This window comes from Drosophila tropicalis, unplaced genomic scaffold (assembly GCF_018151085.1).
Source record: "Drosophila tropicalis isolate 14030-0801.00 unplaced genomic scaffold, ASM1815108v1 contig_1063, whole genome shotgun sequence".
Lineage (NCBI taxonomy): Eukaryota > Metazoa > Arthropoda > Insecta > Diptera > Drosophilidae > Drosophila > Drosophila tropicalis.
The window spans coordinates 297450-318949 of record NW_027172426.1 but is presented as its reverse complement, the minus strand read 5'-3'; the positions used below and the strand labels follow the sequence as shown (position 1 = coordinate 318949).

The 21500-nt window shown below is 36.6% G+C and overlaps 1 protein-coding gene across 1 annotated transcript in view; it reads left to right on the top strand.

Annotated features, from left to right (window-relative positions):
* The first annotated feature begins 10374 nt into the window (after positions 1-10374).
* The window catches only part of beat-Ib (beaten path Ib), a 73867-nt gene continuing 62741 nt past the window's right edge, over positions 10375-21500 (top strand). Inside the window, exons 1-2 of the mRNA XM_068284210.1 lie at positions 10375-10391; positions 10826-10916. The gene's annotated coding sequence lies outside the window, so the exon portion shown is untranslated. The remainder of the gene's footprint in view (positions 10392-10825; positions 10917-21500) is intronic.

Here is a 21500-nt window from a genome sequence, read left to right as displayed (position 1 = left end):
TGCCAAGTTCTAGGCAACTGAAGAAACTTTGTGTAGGCGAAGACGCCGATAGGCCTCTCGGGTGTGGCTCACTCATTTGCATTGTGTATGTGTGTGTGTGTGTGTGTAGCGCTCGGCAATTGCATTTTAAATGGAAGCGCCAAGTTACGCCTCTTCGCTTGCTACAGTGTTAAGTGGGCGCTATGCAGCATGTTTGTCGTTGTCTTGTAAAATTGAGCAACGTTTTTACAGTGCCAACAAACAGTTTCTTCTCCTCTTTCTCTACCGCCTTTTCTATCTTTCTCTCTCTTTCTGTCTCTGTTTCTCTTCGAGTCTTGGCTCTTCTCATATCTCTTGCTAACATGCAAAAATTCAGTTTGTCCCCCTGTAGGTCGCTTAGAGTTTATTTCTTTTCATTTTGCATTTATTTTTTTCTGTTTGTTTTTTTGTGCCCTCAAACTTCAAACTAAGCATAAAGTGTTGCCTAATGGGTTTTGAGTGTTTTCGACGACTGCGACTGCAGCCCTGCAATGTATGCTATGCATTTTTTCCTTGTTGTTTGGCAAAAGTTGGTCATTAGCGTTGTTTTCTGCCATGTAGCTACTACTGCAGCCCGGCAGGCAGAGCAAGAAAAAAAGAAAACGCAGACAAATAAATAACAATTAAAACAATTTTTGTACAATGCAAACATCTCCTAATGACTCAAGTTGGTTTATTTCTGCACTGAGGTCAAGGATAAGAGTTTAGTAACTGACTATCTTATGGCCAAATTGTTGCATATTTGTGAATATTGAAAATAGATTAATGAATCAAGCTCTGGTCATTAGCAGGAGGAAACTCTAAAGAGTTTATATTAAGTGTGTGCTTCAAATTTAAAAATTCCCAAAGAATAATTTCAAATCGGTTAGAGTCCGTTCTGTAAAATATAAAATAATAATATGTAAAGTACTGTAATCTTTTATTTATTTAATGTAAAATATTTTCTTGGATTCAAAAATAGACTACTTATAATAGCATGGCCATGGGATGGGGATATTAAATAGTTTATATATCTTCAGATTCTACAACTAACTAATTATTTATATATTAAAACTGCCAGACGGTTACAAGTAATTTATAGGGTCCCTCTTAATCATAATTTAACAAAACCAAGCTCTTTCATTTGAATCGGCAAATCCCAAGAAACCTTGGCTCGCACCCGTACCCAAATATAAATTTTGGAATTTCACCTTTTTTTTGGGCCAAGATATGCATATACATAAATCTATTATAATCACTTCAACGCCACAACAAATTATGATTGAGAATGTCCCCCGCAAACAGAAATATAAATCTCCAGAGACTGACAAAAAAGGACCAAGCGTTAGAGGGAAAGATCTAAAGGATATGGACAAAAATCAAGAAAAATAAATCATTTAAATGATTACAGCTTAACTTTTGACGCTTTTTAAGCGAAATTAAATGAAGGATATGCGAAAGCGACAGACAGTCATACCACAGAGGACCAGCACATGGTGGTGGGGGATGTAGGGATCATAAAAAAATTATTTATTTGCTTTGAAGAAATACCAAAAATAGAAGAAGAAAAAAAATACGAAGAGAAAATATTTCAGAAAAGGCAAAGGAGAAATGTAACCCAAATCTATGTAAGTGAATCAAGAGAAATCACTTAAGTATATTTTTATGCTGGACATGCTGCCAGGAATTACAAATACAGGGCGGCACGCACGCACGCACACAGGACATAGGACAAAGACGATGGGGGGGGGCATTCAAGTAGGAGAACTTGGAAAGGGACGATGGTCGCTTGGCGGTTTGTGCCACTCATTTTGCCCGGGAGGCTTTTGGGGTGCTGAAAAAAATAAGAAGACGAGGCAAAAGGAGAGCGATACTGCCATGGAGAGAGAGAGAAGTGCCATCAAAAGGACATCAACACGTAGCAAATAAAGGACATGCCACAAGGATATGCGAGGCGGCTGAAGCTTCTTCTGATGCTCTTTTGCCATTGCTACATTGCAAAATTATTATGATTTATATAGCCTTTGGGAATGCGCACTAGAACAGATACACATACACAAGCATATAGACACACAAACACACAACACACAAAGGACATGGACAGGATACTTGGAGAGTTGTCCCCGTCGTCGTTGTCGCATTGGCCACAAAACTTTTGCCCGCTGCGACAAAATAGAAAACTTTCTTGGCATAATTCTTTCTATTTTCCTTCTCCATATATATTATCTATATACACACGCATACATACATACACACACACACACACACACACACATACAAATATATATTTGCTCTTTTTTTCTACTTACTTTTGTGTTCTATCCTGTCGACGTCTAAGTTTTTTTTTGCCTCGTCTACGTATCCGAAATTAGGTTAACACTGACGAATTAAGGACATTAGCGTCATAAAGAAATAAGTAATAAGAAACGGGCAGCAAGTTGAGCACTACTCAGAGTGCGTAATGCAGACAGTCATACACGACGAACACTGAAGTTTTCCATCTTTTGTAAAATATATCATCACAACCCCAATTCAGCTCTTTCAATTCTCTTCTTTATGCTGGAAACTTGTTAACAAACTATCTCTTTATGGTGATAACTAAGCAATATTATAATATTTAAGCAGTAAGTCCAGAGCGGAGCTCAAAAGAAGGGTCCTACTTTCTATGGGTATTAAATAAAAAACAACCGAAAACAAGACTAATTTAATAGAAAGTTAGATGCTTCTTTTGAGCCTCGCACTGCGCTTACTGCTTGTGATTATCTTCGAACTAATCAATAGATATTATTAACTGTTGGATTAGTAAAATTTGTTATAGCCCAGTCCAAGTTGAAAACAATTGAAAAACATTAAGTTTAAGCCGGCTCAAGGTCAATCTACTGAAGAAGATTCTATAATGGATCTAAATGGACATTTCGTTTCATCTTATCTGCTTCTTTTTTAAACATTTCTTTTTGAGGTCTATTTAGTTTAAAAATTTAACCCCCAAGTCGAATCAAAGTGGAAAATCATAAATTTGCTGCAATTTACTTTTAATTCTGTACATATATTCCTTTGGAAATTAATTTACTTTCAATATCGAGAGCAAACTTGGATGCTTAAATTTGCCCTTGGCTAAATTTAACAAAACCAAAAAACAAGCTATTAATAATGTTAATAGAATTGGTTTGTGGATATAAATTATAGTGCATGGATTATCATCGTAGGACAAATAATTCACATGGTTATAAGTTGTATTTTCAAAAATTTCAATCAAAATTATAGAATAATTAATTATTACTTGATTGATAATTTATTAGTTGCTGACAATTGTCGATATTTTCGTATCTTCATTATGTATTATAAACTTTTCACATGGCATGTCAATATTTTGCCAATTTTTTACTTTACTTATTTCAGGCATAAGTTCTGGCCATTTCCATTTCATTCTCTTTGCTTTCGACCCCTCTGTCCTTTCGTAAAGTGCTTTTTAAAATCTCGCCTTAAGCATTTTGTTTGTCTGTTTGGTTGCTGGCCTCCGATTTGGGTTTCCTGGGTCCAGAAGCGTGAAATGGATGGAGTGGCATGGAGGGGCCAAATCGGAGAGGGGTTAAGTAACCGCACAACTTTAAATTTGTTTGCCAGCCCTTCGACAAGAAACTACCAAGAGAGGGCACTGGTGTTAGTGTGGTAGCCATGGAAAGCTTTGTTTGTTTCACTCAATAAAGCATCTTTGACGTATGTTTTATGCCCTCTACCCAAACCGATTCCAGACACTCGATAAAAATATGAACGAGCAAACCAGCAGCAACCAAGCCAAAAGGACGTAACTGGTGCTAGAGATGACAGCTTGTCACCAGGAAAGACACGAGAAAAGATTAAGCAAGAACTTTTAAAGAACTGTTCAAAGTTTTTATGTTCATTTAACCCGATCTTCAGCAGTTTTTTTTTTATTCTAGTTGCTAAAATTAATAATTTTACTCTACAGATTTGACCATTGCCTATAACTACTTGATTGACAGGTTTTGATCAAGGGATATGCTACGTTCGATATAGAACTATGTATTTTTGGAATATGAATAATAAATTGGCTTATGGATAACTTCTAATATTAGTTAATGCAAGAAAATAATTTTAAATTAGTTTCTACACTCACATCTCTAAAGTGTCATATCATATTGGGATTCATCGCACTCTCTTTCTCGTTCTTCGTCTTTATCTTCAGGGCAACTGTCTTTTACACTGTTTATTGATGCCTTTGTTGGTCCTTGTTTTTTTTTTGTTTTTTTTTTTTTTTTTTGTTTGTTGTTGTCCTTTCTTACTGCTGTAGTAGACATTTGCTGACGTCTTTTATGCCTTTTTATAGAATTTTCTTGGGTTTTCAACAACTCGATTGAAAGAGAGGGAACGATAGTGTATAGTGGGAGTGGAAAGAGTTCAAGTTTGGCAATGGGTGTGGGTGCTGGTTGTGGGTTGGTTTTAGTTTACAACATTGTCTTGCTGCGGTCTGTGCTGCATGCAAAATGGTTTTATGCAAAATTTTACCAACAAAGAGTTTTTCCTTATTTTTGTTGGCATTTCTGTACTTGTTTTTTGGTCGTGGGGGGGTTGGGGGTTCTTTTTCTCAAAAGGGTTAGAACTTTTGGACGCCATTTTTGGAACAATTGTTTGGTTGTTGAACTTGAATTCCAAGATGTTGGAAAATTATGAGCAATTCATATTTAATAAGTAAACCAGACTGGTCGAAGTTCTACACCACTAAATATGCTCATTTTTGGAAATCAGACCAATTGGAACTACCTTTAAGTACATAGTCTGCTTTGTAATCAATGTTTTACCAAAGATTTTCTCGAACTTTAAGAAAAGGTTGCTCGTTCATTGGACATATCCAAGCTGACTGGGAAAAAGGACTACTAGAAAGATTAAGAAGATCTGTCTTAGCAAACGACGCTCCTTATGCTGATCGTGAAGTGGACGGAATCGGCAAAGTCCCCCGACATTAGAGAAACTAATAGGAAGCATTTCCATCTTTCTTTATCCTTATTCTTACTCTCGATTCATCTATTAATTTGACACAAAAAAGAAAGAAGGACAACGGCAAACTGCTTCACTTGAAAGAAAGTTTTGAAAACACAAAGGCAATGCATCATTTTTATGCCGAAAACTTTACAACTGCCTAGTCGTAGCAGTTTACTGCTTGTGCTTAATGTGCCCAGAGCTCACAAAAACTCACTCGCATTCGCACTCGCACACGCAGAGTTGCCAGGCTTCTCTCACAGCACCCCAAAGGATATTAACAATAATCTAACCAAATTAACCCAAAGCACTAAAGTGTAAGTGACATTAAGTTAATTTTCGTGTGCAAAGCACAGAAGGGAGAAGAGCTGCTAACAAAAAATAAAAACCAACAAAAGCAAAGACAAAAGCGTACAAGAAGAAACAGCTGAAGAAGTAACAACAAGGACAGCAAAAGCAAAGAATCAAAAAAAAGAGCACAAAGTTGCTTTTTATTTTGTTGTTATTGTTGTTGTTGTTGGTTGGTTCGTTGGTTGGTTGCAACAACTGTGCAAAATTTCCCACGAGATCAATCAGCCACAGGCAAGGAATAGCAGAAGGGAAAACTGCGACTCCTAGTCCTTGTTGCTGCTGTTGCCTGTTATTACTACTTTTTGCAACTTTTTTTGTTTTCCTTTTTTTCTGCTTTTTGTCTTCTCTTTTGTGTAACTTTGACCTGCTCTTCCTTATATTCTTTCACTCTACTTCTTCCTTCGCATCTTTATATTGTTATATTGTCTATGAGTAGCAGGAGCAGCTTCTCATATTTTTCCTTCAAACTTTTGTTCTTGTTTCATTTTTTTCTTGTGTTCCTTTTGTTTTGCACCTTTTGGCATTGGCCTTTGGAGAAGTGTGTGGCTAATGAACCGAGAGTTGATGATGAGACCCAAAAACATGGGCGCCCTCAGTGTATTTTGTGCCTCCATAAAAGGATGAGCATAAACTATTAAGTGAGACTAGCAAAAAGTCAAAACAAAATGGCAATATTCGTTATCGAATGCAGTTTTTAAGTTCTAGAGCTTAATAAAATGAATTCAATTAAAGAAATGTTGTCTAAAATAAATCCTTTGACTTGCCTAAAAGAATTTGCTTGAGCGTCAAGATCTCAGTTTATTGACCTTTTTAATAATTTATTAGCCGAATATTTAATGCATCCCTTAAATTCGTTTCCTCTGCAGGGTGTCACTGCTTTTAATCTGTACATGCCTTCCAATCTCTTCCTGATAATTTGTTTCGCCTAAAAAACAGCCAGAAAGTGGAGGGCAAAGCAATCTCGATGCCCCAGTCCATGGGCCCTCATCTCATTAATCGGAGGGGAAAAAAGAAATACTTCAAAGCTACGCATATGCCATTGAACTGAGTGCTAATTGTCTTAGTCTAAGTTGGATGAAAAAAAAGCCCAAAACGCTGGCAATCGTTCTGCGTTGCCCCATGGATGCGACGCCTTACACACTCACACATATACACACACACACACTTGATTGATTAATGGCTGTCAAGTAGCAACGCCAGCATCAGCGAAGGTGACAAGTGGGCAAGTCAAGTTGTACTGGGATTTGTGCCGTAGGCTTTTGGCTTTCGCTTGGGCAAAGGCAGAGGCTACTACTAAATGGTGTGCCAAATTACAACCAAACTGGCATGGGCTGGTGGTCAGAGAGGAACTGCTTAGTGCCAAGAAGTATGCAATAAAATGTCAAAATGGCGCCCGGCAAATGACAAGAATATTGTATTTCTTTTGTGCTTTTGTTTTCGCGTTTCTTCTTTTTCGGTTTTATTTTATGTATACGGAAATATTTAATTTCAAGCCTCGAAATCAAAAAAAAAGCCAAGTTCTTTTTTGCCCAACTTGCATTTCCGTCTACTTTTGCATTTCCGTTTGCTTCCTTCACGGGAGTTTCAGGGTCCATTGCGGATGTCCGCGTGGCAATTTTAATGCAATTTTTATGCGCCCGCTTTTTTGGTTTCCTATTATATATTCGGTTTTCTTTATTTTTGTTTTGTATGTTTTCCTACCATTTGCTTTTTATCGTGTGCCATAATAGCAGTTGCTTTCTTCCTATCTTACCCCCTTTCTCTTTGGTTCTTGTATTTTCGGACAGGAAAAGCGGGTTTGTGGTTCGTTGAAAAGAAAATTTGTGTGTGTCTATGCTTGGGTATAAAGAACTGTTGAACGGATGTTCAGGTATAGTCCAAATTGCTTTTACTATATTTGCTTAAAAGAGTTTGTATCATAAAAAGTTTTATAATGTATTTGAATTACATAAATGTACTTAATTATGAATGTTTCATCTAATACAAGTTCTAGCAGATTTCCTTAAAGGTTTTTATTATTAATTGAACAGTTTTAGTTATCAGTTTTCTTACTATTGGTTAAAGAAAACGTAAGAAAAGTTTTGTTTCTTTTAGACTTATTATTGCACTCAATACTTAAAATAAGTTTTTTTTCCTAATAGCAGACTCACGAGATAGTTTTTGACAGTTATCAGCTCTGTTTGCACCCAACCAGTGACTCCTCGTAGTTGTCTTGTAATCCTTAAATGGAAATGACAACAGCAAATCTAACTTAATTCTTTTGGTGGTAAGACCTTTTATTATTGATCGCATGTTTTTGGGCAACAAACTTCTTAAGTCGAAACTATTTAATGCCTATTTTGCCGATAAATTATAAACGATATATTTTACTAAGTATTTGGTTATAAACGTTAAATTTGAATTATGCAACTATAATTTGGTCATGCTCAGCTAAAAAATTTACTTTTAAGCTCCCGAGAACTAAGCAGGCATCCGCTTATGTACCCTTTTAATTGATCAACTAAATAATCTTAACGTGTTTATAAAATGGCATATTAAAACCCTCTAAACATTTTTGCATTTTGTTGTTAATAATTTCCATTAAAAAATAATCATCAATTCAACAACAGATTGTCCAAGGCTGTAACAGAAAACAGAACCAAAATAAGGCTACATTACAAAGACGTTTAAAACATTTCTTAATAGAAAGAAAATGCGGAACTTCGAAAAGAAATAAACTCCACCGATTGTCCAAAATACTAGTGTATATGCAAAGGCATATCAGGTAGAATATCTTTAAAAGGTTTGCAAATATAGTTTTTACTAATTATATCCCTCCAATATAAGTCTTGAGTATATCATAAATTAATTGCAATTAATTGGATATTATCCATTTAGAGTGTTGAGTGAAGGAATTATTATAATAAGCCAATGTTTTACCATATGAAAGAGTTTCTCTGAGCCAAAATACAGACATAATCACCCACACATACATACATATACTTAAAATGCTGAAAATCTTTTATGACACGTTATTAGTTGGCAATATGTGTGTGTCTGCGTGTGTGTGGGTTAACAAGGGCAAGATGGAGAAGAAGGATAACAGCGACAACGAGCTTTAATATGCTTAATGTAATTATGGTTCGCCTGCCACACACCCTGTCCTTGCGCCTCTCTTTGCTTCCTGGTGTCATCTGCATACAAATGAAATTATAATTCAGCAACGAAGATTTTGTTGTTACTCCTGTTTTCCTTTTGGGTTTTTTTTTTCGTTTCGTGCGCTACCTGTCATAAAAATGCTTCCTTTTTATTGTCCTTGAAATATGCATTTTGAATTGCTCAATGGAGGATTTTCAAGTTGCTCACTAAAAATTAATAATTTCAAAATTTCAACATTTTCTCTGCCTACTTTTCGGCTTAGGTGCGCACGTGTGCGTTTTGGCTCCAGTTCCTATTCATAAGTCAATTGAAATTTATTACTGCAAACTTAACACATGCCGTGTAGCCATCCCCGCCACCTAAATGCTTTCCAGCCAACAGGTCCACCGCAGAGTTTGTTTATTCAGAAAATATTTCTACATTCATATATTTGCGTCTATAATGCTTACCGTTCCACCCCGTCTCCAAATCTAATACCGAGCCAAAGTCTCCTGAATCACCCAACGCCCATATTTGTGTTGTGTCTTGGCCATAATAATTTACAAAGTATTTTACGCTTCGCTTCGCCCGCCATCTGCATTAGCCGCAAAGTCACTTTCACAGCGACTTTTTTTCGAAAACAATATACAAAACAAAAAACAACAACAAAAAGAGAAAAACAAAATAAAGAAAAAATAATGTTCGCATAATATAAATATAAAATAAGCGCCCTTGATCTATGGTCTATGATGCAGGCGTGTCCTTCCGGTGATAATAATGGTGTCAGTTATTTTACGGAATTGGTGGCTCATTGTTTGACAAATGGCCCATTATGATGGACATATTCCTCTTGTTGGCATTTAGATGACTTCTTGGGTAAATGTTTGTCAATCCAATAGAACTTTTAAAATATAAAACATACGAGTTCTAAGCCACTGCCTGAAAACTGTTCTGTATAAGTTATAATGATATTTAACAAATAAATATTAACAAACATGGAGTTCTAGTTTGAAATCACTAACTGATTTTGGACTATTTTCTTATTTCTAAAGAGTGTAGTTTTATTTCTTTTGTTAAAAGTTAAACAATTTTGAAAACTTGAAGAGGTTTTACTTTACTCTCAATATATCGAACATTCTGGAGAAAATAGGCCAATTTGCTAATAACTTTTTAACTTCTTCCTAATTTAAGATCATTGTTCCCTTATAGTCCATTCCTCTTCATATATAAAAGGTATTTTAAGAATATTTGATAGGAAGAAAAATTAATTATAATTCAACTAACTTTCACATTTGAAATATGTTAAACTCTCATGTGTAAATTATGTTCGAGAAAATAAAATTCCCATTATTTTTACATTTTTGGGACAGCAGAAAATAAAAACCTAAGCACATGAACTAACTTTGGGATACCATGCCCTTCAATAATGTCAAGCCTGTATTTATCCTTAGGCAGGAAAACGACGGCATACAAATTAATAAAATAAATTTAATTTACATAATATAGACTTGTAAATATAGACTTATCATTTGTTTTTAAAATTTTATGACCGTTAAAAGTCCTTTAGACAAATTCTGTAATTGCAAAAAGTCCTTTTATGTTTCGTTCAGTTGAGAGTGAACTCTCTTTAATTTTCTCCCTCTTTGTAACTCTCGCTCTCGCTTTTCCTCTCTCGTGAGGTAGTCTCTTGGGGGCCAAAACGAATGCGCACGAGAGAGTTTCGGCTACCAGGCCCAAAAAACAAAAAACGATGCAAAGACGAAACTGTGAGCAGTGAAAATTCCTTTCTGGGGCGATGCTTACGACGATGACGAGAAAAATCAGCAGTTTCATTGATAACGCGCAACGAATTGGGTCTCAAGGTAGAACGAACGAACGTTTCTCGGCATTTCAATTCAGTTGCCGTAAAAAATACAAAAATACAACAAAAAGTAAAGAACAAACTGAAGCTCTAGCTGTGCGGCATATGCGGCGTATGAGTGATGCTCCAGTTCATGAATTTTTCATAAATTTCGGTTGCCACCTCTCGTTTCAACTCGCATCTCGTCTTAACTCATCTTAATCTCATCCCATCGCATCTGACGTTCGTTGGCACTCGGAACGCGTGTGCTTAATTATATAGCCCGCATCCTATAAGGAGGAAAGAAAAACACAAAAACAAACTGCAAATTAAATTAAACTGGTTTATTTCTGTTATAGTTTTTGTTGGTCTGTGGCCCCCTGCAATTTGCATTCATCTGCATCCATTTGGCCATCGGGTAGAGTCAACAATTTGTTTCGTTTGCCTCCTTGCAGCTACATCTGTCTCTAATTAGCTTGATGGCAAAATTGTGTGTACGGGATAATTGAAAAATTGTTTTTCCAGTGAATCCGGTTAAGTCTAATAATACAAAACAAAATGTTCAGACTTTGAAATAAAAGATAACCAAAGAAATGAAATCCAGTACAGAAATAAGGTAAGAGTGATTGTTTCATAATCTTTGTATAACATACATCCGATTCCTAGAAACATTTGAATGTGTTTTCTCTGCTGGTAAACAATTAAATGTAAAAGTAATTTCATTTCCGAGCAGAAAGATTTATTTCTATTCAGCGAATTCCTTGAACAATCTTGGGCTTAATACTTAAGAGTGGGCAGAACATTTTTGTTAAGAAAAACTTTTTTCCTGGTTGCCATACTTAAACAAGGATGGCTAAGTAGCTACGCATGGCACAAAGGAACTTTTAATGACGTTTTTAAAGAAACTAAACAATTGATTGTTGAAAAAACCCCAGAACCTTAGCAGAGGGAAAGACCCCTAAAAAAATTTAATGGAAAAGTCATCAAATCGATTTAGATTTAGGTTGCGGGAAGTTTTAGTTAACGACAATACTTGTCCTTCTGACTGCGAAATTCCTGATAACTGTGAAAGCCTATTTGATAGCCTGCAGTATATAATCCTTTGATAAGCAGGCTTAACATCCTTAGTTTCTATTGTAAACGTTAGCACATACAACAAACATTAAATAGTTAAGACACATGTGTGTCCTTTAACAAAATGGACGCTTTCCTGCTTAGTTCTTAAACTACTTACACATTGTTGTCAATTACTTACTTTGGCCATCTGAAGATTCATAATTAATATTTATTAATAATATATTCTCCTAGTAGCATGCAAAAATTCCTTTGCTTTCGCATGTATTTCAATTAAATTCATATTAAAATTTCATTAAACAAAAACGCCCACAAAATGGCCACTAATTAGTTTCACCCCCCACTTGGCCCACCACAAGTCCATGACCTTTGGGTTCAGAACAAAAATGAAAATGTTTGCAGACAATTTCTTATATAGGCCGGAGAAAAAAAAAAAAAAAAACAGGCACTCATAAAGAGAAAATACCAGACGACCTAATTAAACTTGAGGCCAAACAGGGAGAAGGTCCAGATTTTTGTTTTCATTTTCATTTTATTTTTTTTGATAAAAACCTTTTTCAACAAATATTTCTTGTTTAGCTACACCCCAAATCATAATTTACATGGGGCCAAATATTTTATTTCAGTTTTGTTTTTCACAAAAGGGAGAACTTTGAGACCTCTCCCTGTGTGTTTGTGTGTGTGTTGTAGTCCAGTTGGCGTCACATAAATTTTTATACATTTTCCGCTAGCTTTTTGTCCATTTCATCTTTCTTCATCTCCCCTCTCTGACAGTGACTTAATGAGCTGCGGAAGTTAATGTGCAAGTTTTTTCTTCGCTTGGTAGAAAATTTATTTGCATATTTGGGTTAATTTTATTTTTCTTTCTGCCTTCATCCCATGACTGGCATTTTATTTTTAACGCCCGCTTGTTTTTCTTATTTTGTATTTTGCGTTGTTTTTTGTTGTTGCTTTTTTTTTTTGCTGACCTACTTTAGGCTTAATTAACATGTTCTATCATTTGTCATTTTTGAGATTGAATTTAAGGTTGAGAAGACTAGATTTAAGTTACCACAAACAAATGGCTTTAAAGAGCAAACCTTACTAAGGTTTAAGCAATGCTTCTTTCCAGCTGTGTTTAAAGAGATTATGCCATTTTTGGTTTAAAGATGGTTAGGCAGGTTAAAGGACTTTCGGATGGAACCAAATTCTAGTCCCGATCTAGTCTGAGTGTAATGAGATGCAAAAGGAGTTCGTTGCTTATAGTCACTGGGATAATATGTGAATATATGAATTTTATTTTAACTGTCCCAAACGGATTGGAAATATTTGGTGGGTTCATAATTATATCCCAATCGTATACGAAAGATATGGGATTTGAAGTATGCAATAAAAAATTGGTAATTCGATTCCCTTGAATGACTTCAGAGTTGTCTCTTGGCTTAACAACCATGTTATCTATGAAAAACGTTTCTAAACTTATGTAACTATTATATTCTTTGGAGTTTTTACCTTTTAAACTTAATTCAAATCGTGTAGGGAAATAATCTTTGGAGTTGTAAGCTATGCTTGCCTTTTTTCGCTTCGTCCAGTTACAATTCCCAATTAGTTTCAGTGTTAATATAGTGGTATAGACTTGCCATTCTAGAGTGGTCGGAAAAGTCTCCTCACGAAAAAAAATCCTGGTAATTCTTGAAATAGCGCTATACAGATATCCTGTTCTTATTTTGTTTTTATCGCAAGATTAAAATAATATATGTAGGTCGCTCAATATAATTTCAGGGGGAAATAACTTTAAGCCTTGATTTAACGATTTTTTTCAAAGTTCAGAAATTTGTTAACTAATTCGAAATAATGAAATATCGGGGAACTTTAGGAAACTTTCAATAAAGTTGCCTTCTTAGCTCATTTGAAAAAAAATTTATATATAGACATTGCTCTCTGATTGAATGTAGATATAACTCATCCTTGGCCCTGAGAAGGCAATCTCATGGCATTTACCTCCTCATTTTTTTGGGAGTCTCTCACCCAAGTCCCCACTTTCGTTCTCTAACTTCAACTGATTCATGGACAAACAAAGACGTTGAATATATAAAAAAGAATTGGGAAAACTGTGAAAATATCAAACGAATTGTTGACTTTTGTGGCCATACAATAGGGCAGCCCACACATCCACACACAGACACACACATGTCATGTGTAAATACTTTTACACACACAATCAATAGCATGAAATTTTTTGTGTAAACACGTTCGGTACTTTGCCCCCTGTGGTCGTCCCATCATCCGCCCATGCAACTATTCACTCTGCCAATTTTCGTTTAGTTCGTGGAAACTCTTTAATCAAAGCCAACGACAACGATTCTTTTGGGAAAATTATTTTGGGTTCTTTTTTTGCTTCGACGTTTTGTTCTTGGCCATTTTTGTATGCTCAAGTTCATTAGCGTCAGTTGGTAAATATTTACCAATTTTGCCTTGCTCTTGTTTCTTTGTTCTTATTTTGTTTTATGTTTTCTTTTTTTTTTTTTTTTGTTTTCTTGGCTACTTTGTTTTGGCTGTAAGTAACAAACATCATTAAATTTAATTTGTTGCCAATATTGAACTTATTTATTGGAAGAGAGAAAAAGAGCCTGTCTGGGGAGATACTCAGTTGCATGTGAATGGAAAATTTTTAGTGCATTGACCGTGTTGGAGGAGACGTCATTGTTAACTTAGATTTGTATATATTAAAATTTCTTATATTATTTGTTTAAGATTATCGGAATTTCTACCACTGTATTTACATTAACATGTTCTAAAAGCTTCTGTTACATGGCTCATGAAGAGCTTCTAACTCATGAAAACGAAATATAAAAAAAGGACTTCTTTCTGGAATTCGAAGAGGAGAAGACTTATTTTTCCTCACTCCACTCCACATGCTATTGAGCATTGGAGTTTTGTACCATCTGCAACTGGGCAGATCAAACATTGGCGACCGTGACAGGACATTGCACTTCGCAAGTCCCAACATAAAAACTTAAAAACTATATAAAGTCGTTTATTCGTTCATTATATTGCATTCATCGTTACATCATCTTGGACAGTCATCATTGGACTTTTCAGCGTACATCATCATCACATTCATCATTGGACTTCTTCATCGTTACAAAACCATCTTGGATAGTCGTCATCGGACTTCTTCATCATTGGCATTTGCAAGACATCATCGTGGACATTTACGTGGAGCCCTATCATAACCTAAGTCAACTTGAGTGTGTAAATTTACAGTATCTATTTCCACTCAAATTTTGACTCAATTACCACTCATTAGCGATCGTAAAGCTTTCACATGCTTTACACTCACATGTAAAACACTCGTAAGCTTTAACACGTGCTAAGTATTAAGCACAGCGGAGTAAGTACTCAAACTCATATAGAGAAACGATCTACATATTAAAGCTCACTTATTAAGCTCTTGAGTGAAACTTAATGCATTTGAGTGTTTTTATTAAAACTAGAACTCGTTTAGCTCACGTTTAATTCATTTCTAACTTGCTACATTTCTTTCGTTAAGGGCCCAAAATGTCTCCACCAAATGAAACGCAGCTTCTACCTCTCAGACAACAACGGAATCAACTGCAATCTAATATTCAAAGTTTAAGAGCTAGAATCGATCTTGAAAATGACCCTATTATATTAGATTGTCAGTCTCAAATTATTGAGTCGTATTTTAAACAAGCATTACAAGTTCTAACCAATATTGAGAAGCTAGATCCAGCAGACGCGAATCGGGCAGAGATAGAAGATCTTTTTATCGAAACAAAGGCAATCATATTACGGCGCATTGGCGCAAGTAAAAAGGAAAAACCAGAAGAACTTAGTTTCTTTAATTCATCGACTTATCATGGGGGACATCATAATCGGCTTCCATCCCTCAAATTACCTAAATTCGACGGCAAATATGGGGAATTCCAAAAATTTATTACTTCATTTACAAATATGGTACATGAAGACAACTCATTGTCCAATGTTGACAAATTTAACTATCTAATAAGTTGTCTATCTGGCCAAGCTCTAAGCGTAGTCTCGCCATTTCAAATATCAGACGAAAATTATCCCAAGGCCCTAGAGCGCCTCAACGAGCGATATGACAAGAAAGTTCTTATTTTCGTAGAACATATTTCAAGTTTATTTAACATTGCTAGCATGAAAAAGGCAGACGCTGTTACCCTACGTACAATTTTGGATACGGTTTCAGCTCTACGCGGATCATTGTTGTCTCTTGGGTCTGAAGCTGATGTATTAAACGCAATACTTATTCACATTGTTATGGCAAAAATTGATCTTGAATCCAAACAAGCATACGATCGGGTTCAAGAATATGATAAATTGCCAGACTGGGCCGACTGTTATCAAATTCTCAGTCGACACTGTCAATATTTGGAAGGGTATCTGCGAAACCGACAAGAGGAAAGACCCGTCAGAGACAAACTTCATAGTACTTCAAAAGTATTTGTTGCTGCCCAAAGTAGATGCATTCAATGTCAGTCAACTGAGCATAGGTTAGCATTCTGTCCAGTTTTTATTTCGCTACCTTTTATTGAGCGATTTAAGATTGTTAAAACAGCGTCACTTTGTTTAAATTGCCTCAATAAGGGTCATCCAGCCTCAAAGTGTCCTTCATTGAATAGATGTCGTCATTGTGGAGGTTTACATCACACAAACATGCATAAGGATTCAAACGTCCAGGGAAATTATCAACTAGATGGACCTTCTATTCATCATCAATCGCAACAAATCATTCATAATACACATGACGAAAGTAAAACATTTGCAACATCAATGTTGACTCGCCACGCTCGGCGGGGATTACTTCCAACAGCAATAGTTCTTATTCAAGACAAACTTGGTGAGTTTCAGCTCGCAAGAGCATTACTTGATTCGTGCTCTGAGCTTACCTTTATAACTGAAGAATTAGCGAAAAGGCTTCAGCTTCCGTTTCGTTACGATCATTATGAGATTGCTGGAATCGGTGAATTACGTACACATATGAAACATTCCGTATCTACCAAAATTCGTTCAAGAATATCTCCAGATGAATGGAATATGGAGTTTATCGTGACTAAATCTATATCTCTACCTCAGCCTGAAAAGAGACTAGATGTGTCAAATTGGGCCATTCCCAAAGAAATTGAGTTAGCCGACCCATTCTTTTATACGCCCGGAAAAGTAGATCTATTGCTTAGCGTAAAGGAATTTTTTGATCTACTTAAAACTGGTAAAATTAGTTTAGGAATTGGTCTTCCTCATCTAATGGAAACTGCATTAGGATGGATCGTCGGGGGTAAGATTGCTGAACCTCAATCAACTCAACAATACACTTGTAATTTAACGCAACGGCAGGACCTTAACATATTATTAGAAAGGTTTTGGAAAATGGATGAAATACATGGAATTCAAAATAAAGATATTTCGTTAACCTCAGAAGAACAAGCATGTGAAACTCACTTTCAGGTGCACACACAATTCCTGGATTCAGGGCGCATACAGGTTCGGTTGCCTTTCAAGGAATCTCCTGAACAACTTGGAGACTCGTTGTCCTGTGCAAAAAGACGTTTTCTTCAACTCGAAAGACGGCTTGCATCTCAACACCAATTAAAGGAAATGTACATCGATTTTTTAGATGAATATCTTAAGTTGAATCACATGGAGGTAACTTCGTTAGATAATTTGCAATCGGGAAATCATTACATTCTTCCTCACCATTGTGTACTTAGACCGCAGAGCTCATCAACTAAACTTCGCGTAGTATTTGACGCTTCGTCTAAATCATCATCAAATATATCATTAAATGATATTCTCATGGTTGGTCCTACTATTCAACAAGATCTAATCCTAACATTACTCTCGTTTCGTTTGTATCGCCATGCTATTACAGCTGACATAACAAAAATGTACAGACAATTTCTCGTCGCACCTGAGGATAGAAGTTTCCAACAAATCTTGTGGAGAAAGTCACCGCAAGAACCTATTCAATTATTTCAATTGAATACTGTTACCTATGGGATGTCGTGCGCTCCATTTCTCGCAACCAGGTCCTTAAAGTTTTTATCAGAGACGTATAAGGAGTTGTTTCCAATTGGAGCTGCTGTATTAGCTGAGGATATGTACGTCGACGATCTAATTTCTGGAGCTGACTCAATCGAAGAACTCAATGCTAAGACGAATGAAGTTACCAAATTGCTCTCAAAGGCAGGCTTAGAATTGACAAAGTGGAATTTTAGTGGGGCACCAACAGATTATGAATATAATCTCAATATTGACAATAGTGATGTCACCAAGGCTCTTGGCATGTCGTGGCTGCCAACTGAAGATATTATATTATTTCGATTTGATCTTCCAGTAACTGCAATACCAACAAAACGAAAAATAGTATCGATCATGGCCAGGCTCTATGATCTGCTAGGATTATTAGCGCCAGTCGTAGTACGCTACAAAATCTTGATCCAAGACTTGTGGATCGAGCGCTTGGACTGGGACGACCCGTTGCCAGAGATCTTACGGACTAGATGGCAACAACTTGAAGCTGATTTATCTAATCTTGACATGGTTCGAGCAAATCGATTTGTTAATACATCACCAAAAAATAAGTGTGAAATCCATGGATTTTCGGATGCCTCAAATCGAGCGTATGGATGTTGCATATACGCAAGGGTTTTGAACAACGGAAAATATGTAACTTCATTGATCATTTCGAGATCGAGAGTTGCGCCCACTCAATCGCAAAGCATACCTCGTTTAGAGCTTTGTGCTTCCGTTTTACTCTGCCAAACATGGACTAAAATCAAACACAAATTAAACTGTCTTGTCAGCAAAACATATTTTTGGACAGATTCAACTGTCGTTCTCCATTGGATTAAAATGCACCCATCAACTCTAAAATGCTTTATTGCCAATCGCGTATCAACCATACAAACTCAATCGCAGGACATCATTTGGAGTCACGTGCCTGGAAAGGATAATCCAGCCGACATTGTTTCACGTGGCTGTGCAGCGCGCGATTTGATGCAGACAATTTGGTTTCATGGACCAAGGTTCTTAACACTTAATGCATTACATTGGCCGAAATCTGAAAGAAAGACAGATTTCGAGCCCAAAGAATTAGAATTGCGAAACACCCTTGTATTGAAATGTAGCACTAGTTATAAAGAAAAGAGCATAGTTGAGCAGATCATTAGTAGACTATCATCGTTTCGTATGATTGTGAGAGTCTTAGCATACGTTTTACGAGTTTTCAACCGAGTTCCTATTAACCGCAATAATACGATAAATGCTACAAGAAGCATTTCAGTAGAAGAATTTAAATTGGCTTTTAATCATATAATCTCTTCCATTCAGAGTGATGTGTTTGCGAAAGAACTAAAGGACTTACAAGCAGGACGAAGTCTGAAGCCGGAGCTTCAAAGGTTAAATCCATTCATCTCAAATGAACAGATAGGTTCTCAAAATATTCGACTTATCCGTGTTGGAGGCCGTCTTGCAATGGCTGACATACCATTGGACGCTAAAATGCCGTTATTGCTTCCAAAGACTCATAATTTCACTTATAAATATATTGAAGATCTTCACTTGCGAAACCTTCACGCGGGAGCTAAGGTTTTGATAGCGATTCTGCGCCTAACAGTATGGATTGTAAATGCTCGCGAACTGGTCCGAAAGGTTGTTAGAAGTTGCACACATTGCTATCATTACAAACCTGTATTAATGCGACAAATCATGGGTAACCTCCCAGCTGACCGTCTCCTGGCCGAACGCCCGTTTCTGATATGCGGAGTAGATCTATGTGGACCATTTCTTACGTCGTACCGCATTCGAAGCAAAGTTCCTTACAAAACATATTTGGCCATATTTGTTTGCTTTTCTTCAAAAGCTATTCATACAGAACTAATCTCTGACCTATCTGCTAATAATTTTATTCTCTGTTTGAAGCGATTCATCGGACGACGTGGCATACCCAAAAGGATTTATTGTGACAATGCCACCAACTTTGTCGGAGCAAGTTCGCAACTTGAAGGCTTCAAACGGCAATTCTGTTCAGAACTCAATGCAAAAAATCTGGAGGAATTTAGCCGAAATGCCGGCTTTGAATTCAATTTCATTCCACCGCGTGCTCCCCATTTTGGAGGCTTATGGGAAGCCGCAGTAAAGTCAATGAAGACTCTGCTCATCAAAAATTTGACCTCTTCTCATTTGACGTATGAAGAGCTTCAATCGATTGCAATTGAAGTGGAGGCGATATTGAATTCCCGTCCAATATCCATTCACAGCGATGATCCCAATGACGGGGAGGCTCTGACGCCAGCACACTTATTGATCGGATGTTCACTGCAAGCGATCCCTGAACCGGTAATAAATGACTCAAAACTATCTTATCTATCTCGTTGGCAAAGGGTGACCTATCTCAAGCAACGCTTCTGGGAACTCTGGAAGCGCGACTATGTACATCAATTACAAGAACGCTCTAAGTGGTTGCATCCCGAGAACAACATAGCAAAGGATCAATTAGTTCTCATCCATGAAGACAATCTTCCACCGCAATGCTGGATTACTGGTCGTGTGGTCGAAGCCATACCTGGTGCAGATGGAAGGGTCAGAGTAGCCGACGTTCGCACCAAGAAAGGAATTATTCGTCGCCCAATCTGCAAACTTGCTCCATTGCCTTTAAGAGATGACGTTTATGTATATTGAAGGAGTCATACTTCATCCTTCAATGGGGGAGTATGTTGGAGGAGACGTCATTGTTAACTTAGATTTGTATATATTAAAATTTCTTATATTATTTGTTTAAGATTATCGGAATTTCTACCACTGTATTTACATTAACATGTTCTAAAAGCTTCTGTTACATGGCTCATGAAGAGCTTCTAACTCATGAAAACGAAATATAAAAAAAGGACTTCTTTCTGGAATTCGAAGAGGAGAAGACTTATTTTTCCTCACTCCACTCCACATGCTATTGAGCATTGGAGTTTTGTACCATCTGCAACTGGGCAGATCAAACAGACCGTTCTCGAGTGGATGAATTTGGCAAGAAATGTATAAACAAAATATGTATCTAAAGTCCATATATTTCCTTACTTATATATGTAAGCATCTGCTTAGCCAAACAGTACAGAAAACTCTAAGAATGTAAGGTTTAGAAAAATAAACTGAATCTCAATTTCAAATGATTATCTCTATGGAAACTATAAGATGCTATTCAGGTGATACAGGTGTATGTAATAAAAACAAAGGCCATTGCTATAAATTTTACTATAATTGATGATGAAAAAATAAATGTCCTACATTAAATTTAAAGGATTGTCGATCTTTTTGATCAAAACATGTCAGTTATTTATGGAGAAAAGTCTATGAAAGTGAAAGGTTAACTCAAGTGTAACAATATAATTTATATTTCATTTGAAGCATCTTTAATGTTTTATCTCTTGGTTGGACATTTGCTTCTTTTAACGAACAACTGTTATAAGTCACTTGAGCAGTCGAATGTATTTGTCAGGTGTAAATTAAATTGCGTGCATTTCGAATAAAATCCTTGCCTTACCTGCTTGTCTCTTAACGCCTCGCCACGTCCCCTTTTGACTCTTTGGGAGTTGTGAGTTTAATTCATTTTTAATGCCTGGCCCGAGACTCGTCGAATCCTTCGAAGGCGCAACTTTTTGCTACTCGATGGTAGCATTATGCAATTGCAGTGAATGCTCAAAGGGGTTTTGGTGACACGGTTTCGGTGCAGGAGTCCGAGGAGTCGGAAATCAAAAGTTAAAATAAACTACGTTGTCGTTGGCGGCGTCTGTTGTCCTTTGTTGGTCCTCCGCCTTGGTTTGTTCGACTCTGTTGCTACTGTTGCTTATAAAGTTTCCGGATATCCGGTTCTTGTCTTCGACGCTCATTTTTCGTCCTTATGCACGCTCTCTCACTCTGTCTCCCTCTCTGTTTCTTCGTCTCCTTTTCTTGCCTCTACATTTTGGTGTTTAATGTTTCATTTTGTTTGTATTTGTGCCTGGTCGAAGGCACGAACGTACTCTGAGAGGACTTTCCTGTATTGTATTGTACTTGGCTGTTCGCTGTTTTTACTATTTGACGCTTGTTTACTCATTTCCGGTTGCAACTT